At 37.0% G+C, this 6,519-nt stretch overlaps 1 long non-coding RNA gene across 1 annotated transcript; it reads left to right on the forward strand.

The window, feature by feature from the left end:
* Positions 1-2,469: 2,469 nt before the first annotated feature.
* On the forward strand, positions 2,470-4,453 carry LOC145159259 (uncharacterized). Its single transcript, XR_013737585.1, has 2 exons — positions 2,470-2,693; positions 2,920-4,453. It is a non-coding gene; the product is annotated as an uncharacterized LOC145159259 (long non-coding RNA).
* Positions 4,454-6,519: the final 2,066 nt, after the last annotated feature.

Raw genomic sequence — 6,519 nt, forward strand, 5'->3', positions numbered from 1 at the left:
GTTTCAAACAAAACATACTATACATACAAGTGGTAGTCAAGGTTTTCGAACAGAATATGGTAACGAACATACATGTTAGAAAATATTGGATTTTCTTGGGAAACATGCATACATTTTTACATAATTCAATGACTGGTTTTCACTACAAAAACATTCTTATGAACTCACCAGCTTTATGCTGATACTCTTTTAAAAATCGCTTGTATTCTCAGGAAATCAGTAGACAGGTACCTCGGCAGACTTTTGAGAAGACGAAGCGTATAGAGTCTCGTCTTTCTTTTTGCTACTTTTGATGTATAAAAATATGAAGCAAACAGATGATATGTGTGTTTTTATACATATTTTTATATATCATATCTTAATATTTTAGCCTTTATTACGCTTATTTAGAACTAAAAGGTACTTATAATGCTTTGAATTGCAATTTACAGCTATTATATGTTGTTGGAGCGGAAATGGAGCAAAAAGCCCGAGAAAACGGAGTTGGACTGCAAATATGAAGAATTGGGCTGAAAGCGGACCGAAGGCCCTGCGTTCCCATAATGAACGTGCTGCGTTCGTGTCTTGTTGATTACGGGATAGCTTGAAGGAACACGCTGCGTTCCTTGGACCTACGCGCTGCGTTCGCTTGGCGGTGTAAAGTTGCTATATATTGACATTTAATTCGTTCTAAGAGGGGATTCCAACTTCTAACCTATTTTAGTCGACAATTAACTTCTGTTAAGCCGTTTTGAGGGTCTAGGAGACGGCCGGAAGGCCGTTAAGCTGACAGGAGCGAAGATCTGAAGGATTAGAGAGCGGATACGTGTCGGTAATCATGTGGTTTGGTAATGTGACCATGTTAGCATTCCATTGTGATGAAATTATGTGTTTACTTTCTGATTTAGGTGTTAAAACCTTTTACTTTGTGCTTATGACTGAATGAATCTTCGAATTATTGGTTTAATTGGTATTTGGATTATTTATTCTTATTTAATTTATTTTGTCAAGTTTGATTGAAGATCCATATGTGTTAAAGATTGTTGTTTTGTTTCCTATTGCTGAATTAATAAAGTTTAGATGACCATCTAGCTGTGTTAGTTTGAATCATAGTTGTCCAACGACCATTGGTGATTATGACTAGAGTTTTGACCAAAACCTAGGGTTAGGAAATAAAGTAATGAACTTTAATGTGTGTGCATGAGTAGAATGACCCTTCGATGCATGATTTAACTTCTAAGACTAGTAGAGTTAAATAAGATCAAATCTTGCTTAATATGAACCAAATACTGATTTGCATGATTGTTTGTTCACTTGATCAATGAGTTAATAATTGTGTTGAAATCAAAGGATTAGCAGTCAAGACCATGACACTCGTCATATTAGGAATCGGTGAGTAATGAATAATTATTCACTTGATCAATGTTAAGTGGTATTTAAAGTATTTAATAAAACTTTTTTTTTATTACTTATGTGTTTTGTGTAACCTATAATCAAACATTCTAAATTAATTCACCACCGTTCCCCTTGTGTTCGACACCTGTTCTTACCACAACTATGCTATTACACGATTAGGTCCACTGCCTAGTGTGTGTGTTAGTCTGGTTGCGATAAATTCAGTTTTATAAATTTAAAACTTAAGCAATTAATATATATATATATATATATATATATATATATATATATATATATATATATATATATATATCACACATCAAGTTTTTGGCGCCGTTGCCGGGGAACGACTTTCAATTAATTTAATTTATTTGATTATTAGTTATTTGTTTTTAGTTTTATTTTATTTTTAGGTTTATTTTCGTTGATACCATTTCACTTGTCGGGAAGGTTCTTGTTGTTATGTGCAGGAATTCGGGATCATACACATTGCTTGTTTTTACTTTTTGCATGAGTTTCGAGATTGCGAGCGATTATGGATTCTTGACTTGTTTAGCCTACTACTTTGGTGATTTGTCCAACTCAATCCACGAGGCGTAGTATAGCAAGGCGTATCATGGTGGGTAAGTGGAAGACCGAGCTCTTGCTGTTCTTGACTAGTTGGGTCACTTCTTGTTCTACTTTTAGTTAATGGTGCAAAGAAACAAAGGAAATAGTCTAACGGGTCCCGAAAGTTTTTTTTTTTCACAAACCACTTTTTGCATGCAATGTGTTTATTCAGCAATTGTTGTTTGATTTCGACGAAGACGAGTGATCATGATATCCTTTTTAGTTATTTTAGTTTTATTATTTATTTATTTATTTATTATTATTATTATTTTTTTTTTTCAAAGATAACATGTCACTTGTCGGAGAATTTTGCTGCTGGAAATATTCAATAGACCCAATGGAGATAGGAATTACAAGAACACAGTCAAAATAAAAGATGAAATGAGTTTTAATTGTTGAATGGAGTTAATAATAATAATAATCATAATAATAATAAAATGAATGAAAGAAATAAACCTGGGCAGAACGCCATGCGTAGTATGTAGGAACGCGCCACGTTCAACTTTTGGATCGCGATTAGCAGACCTCGAGCTCATCGTGAACGCACTACGTTCAAATTACAGGTTATATTTTATTACCCCTTTTTACATTTTACTTTTATCACTCCTCTTTTTCGCTGGTCCCCCTCTCGATGATTCTCGCTACTGTGCCGACGATTCTCCACAAAAGCTGCGATTTCTCTTCTTCTTTTCCTGTAATCAGCTCAAGAGGTAAGCTTTTTATAATCCTTATGCTTTGAGGTTAGTTTAAGCCCCTAATTTGTGTTGCATTGTGCTAAATAGAAAACACTAGGGTTTATGCTATTTTCGATTTATGGTTTGATATTGATGAAATTGATGCTTGTTATTGTGTTATCGGACCAAATTCATCCCATAGACCAAAGCCTAGCCTGGAATTTTGGCATTTATGTTGATTTTGGATGAACTCAAACCGCAGGAGACGAACGAACGCACTGCGTTCGCTGGATGAGCGCCCAACGTTCGTTAATCTGCCCAGCTCTTTATCTTTGCTTAAAAATAAATCTTTGTTATTTGGATGGTTTTGTGTGCTTAAATTTTTGCAGGCAAAATGGCAAGGAGAAATCAGCAACCTCCCGAGGAAATCACGAATCACTCGTTCTTGCAATTTCCTCGTTATTTGAATCCTGCTACACTGACAAAACATCAAGGACGGCTCAGTACATTACTTGGGAAAAGAATTGATATTGCACCATATTTTGATTGGGAATTTTCAGCCCAATATGGGATTGATGTCCTCATCCGAATTTTTTTGACATACACTCACCTGGACGCAGGTGGCGTGGCTGTGTTTACATGTCGGGGTTGGGATCAGTTATTTAGGATTCAGGAGCCCGTCTATCGGGAGTTTTTGCTGGAGTTCTACGCTACAGTTGCTTTTGATCCTACAAAGCCTCTCAACGATAGGACTACATTTTCTTTTCGATTAGGTGGTGTTAGCAGGGAATGTAGTGCGATTGAGCTTGCCATCAGGGTTGGGGTATATACTGCAGATGAGACGAGGACTCCTCACTTTCATGATTTTCTCTCAGCCTATGTTGTAGGGACGCATGAGGAGTATAATGAAAACACTTTTTGGGCTCACTGGTGAGGTGTATGTGCCATCTTCTGCTCAGGGCATCATGATTTGATCGACTACTTGTAGATTGTTGCACCGATTGATCGCGAGCTATCTCACTCATCACAAAAATAGTGAGAGGGTGCCTTCTGGAGATCTTTTAGTTTTATGGACTCTTATTACACTGGGGAGGCACCTGAACCTTCCATTGGCTTTAGCATTGTATATGGCGCGGAAAGCCAGCGGGCGTCGGGAGGATAGTCTGATTTGTGGTGGACATTTCGTTACTCGGTTAGCTGCATCTTATTCGTTGTTGATCAGGGATACTACGAGGACGATGGTCCGTTATGACATGAGGGTGATGGGTATTCAGATGCTGGAGTCTATGCGGGTGATTGCACGAGGGAGTGATGGGATTTTTAGGATAGTGCCCGATGATGAGGCACCAGGGGATGCTGCACCACTACCTGAGCCACTGAGAGTTCAGAGGCGTAGACCTGCTCCTCGAGGAGCGCAGTAGGGACCTGAGCCATAGATCGATATACGTTACCTAGCCCAGTGCATGGATGAGGGATTTCAGCGCATAGACGAGAGACTTCAGCACGTGGACGAGCGTTGTAAGCACATGGAGAGTAGGCAGCAGTGGTATGGGGATGCGTTGACCGCATTCTTTGCCCATCAGGGTTTTCAGTACCCGGTTCCTTTTCCTCCACCATACCAGCCACGGCAGAATGGAGCTGGCACATCAGGGACACAACAGCACGATGACGAGGATGACGAGTGACTTAGTTTATCCTTTTTATTTTTTATTTTTATGTTATTTTTAGTTTATTTTTGTGTTTCTTAGAATTAATATTTTTATTTGGTATGTAATTAGTTTAATTTAGGTTGTTTATTTTTTTTTTTGGTAATTTTGTTTTCCATGTTGATGCTCTTTGATTGTTTTAGATCTTTGCAGATTTTTCGCCCTTAGAAAGTTGGCACTAAGTTTAGCAGCTAGGTCCGACTGTTGCTAGAGTGAGTCGTGTGAGAGTTTGAAGTTTATAGTCAAGACCCATGATTTTTCATAAGTGTGGGGTGCATGTCGACATGGTGAGAATATCTTATTTAGAAGAGTGGCGTTTCTACCAAATTTTGACTCCAATGGTATGGATGAGCTGTTCCCACACCATAGAGTTTTATTTCGACGCGAGGTAGAGGTATCATCCCGGCTGCCATGACATGGTTGACACTTTCCTATGTCGTGGCGGAATTTTTCATCGCGAGAGGAGGATGTCATTCTTGATATGACGACGTGGTCGACACTTTCCCACGTCATGGTCACTATACATTGCATTTATTTTCAATCTTTTGCACCACATTTTAGAAGTAGGCATTCTTGATTTTATTTTCCGGCAAATTCAGAAGCAGCAGTTCCAGTTTCCAGTCTTCCAGCAATTTATGGAGCAACTTTTAGCAGCCCCATTCGATCTCGCCACAACTATATCAAGGGAGACTGTTCCTTTTTCTCCATCTTTACTATTTTTATGTGCTTAATTAGTTTCATGCATACAATGATGGCATGTATGAAATATAAGTGTGGGGTAGGAGGTCGAAAAAGTAATTTAATTGCTAGATTGGGAAAATTTAAAAATTTAAAATTTTAAAATTTTAAAAATTTATAAACTTGAAATAATAGTTTAATTTAGGAAAATCTAGTATAATTTTTTGCTAATATTGTATGGGATGATCCGATGTGAACTCAAATGTTTACTTGAGTCTACATATGTTATAGTGTATTTGTGGCTTCCCATTTCCTAGTGAAAAGTCATGAGATATGAAAGGTAATCTGGTAGTTTATATGACATAATATGTTTTGCAGCCTAAACCTGAAATCTATCCAGGAAAGCTTATATAGTCATTGCACATAGACTAATACATTTAGCTAATAAGGGTTGAGGTTAAGCGCCTCTGCTTAAGCATGTAGGTTTTGAGTGAAAAAAAGTGAGATACATGTAAAAAAAGAGAGAAATTAACAAAAAGTGAAAGAATTTTGGAGCTATCAAGTTGAAGATCAAAAGATCAAAATTCCAAAGAATCAAAAATTGAAGATACCAAAAATCAAAAAAGTGGTGAATTCAAAGAAATCAAATATCAAATATCAAAGAAGTGAAGAATTTCAAGAGCTCCATTATGGTATCAAAAGTTGTAATTTCTAGATTATGTATGCTTGGGTAGCTTTACAAAAATTACCTTGAGGTTAAGAAAGATTTCTAAGGATTGATTCGGAGGGTTGCCGAATTGAGTGTCGTATAAACTAAGGGGTGAATGTTCATAAGGATTGTGAGTATTTAGGAGTGGGAGGTTTCTTAGGATTTTTAGACACAAATACATGCATGGCGGTCTTGGGATAATGGCTAAGTTTAAAATGGATTGTTTTATGCGATATTGGTAAATTAAAAGTAAGTTTGCTTGGGGGCAAGTAAAGGCTAAGTGTGGGGTATTTAAGGAGGTCGAAAAAGTAATTTAATTGCTAGATTGGGAAAATTTTAAAATTTTAAAATTTGAAATTTTAAAAATTTATAAACTTGAAATAATAGTTTAATTTAGGAAAATCTAGTATAATTTTTGCTAATATTGTATGGGATGATCCGATGAGAACTCAAATGTTTACTTGAGCCTACATATGTTATAGTGTATTTGTGGCTTCACATTTGAAGGGTCTAGTTAGTGGTTTGGTCTAGGCTTTCATTGTAATAAGTTCTTTTGAGTCTTTATGAGGGTTTGGTTGGTTGTTTGTGAGTTTACGGCCAAGTGGTGAGTTTACGGCCGTAAACCCAGTGTCCGGCCCAAGTCCACTATATATAGGGGTTATGTAGGTCATTAATAGTTGTTGATGCCACAAGAGTTCACGGTCTTAGAGAGCAAGTTGTACCAGACGTTTTATGCAATATAAGCGTGTGCAAGCTTGTTTTAATTCTG

This window comes from Lactuca virosa, chromosome 2 (assembly GCF_052849685.1).
Source record: "Lactuca virosa cultivar CGN04683 chromosome 2, Lactuca_virosa_CGN04683_v6, whole genome shotgun sequence".
In the NCBI taxonomy this organism is placed as follows: Eukaryota; Viridiplantae; Streptophyta; class Magnoliopsida; order Asterales; family Asteraceae; genus Lactuca; species Lactuca virosa.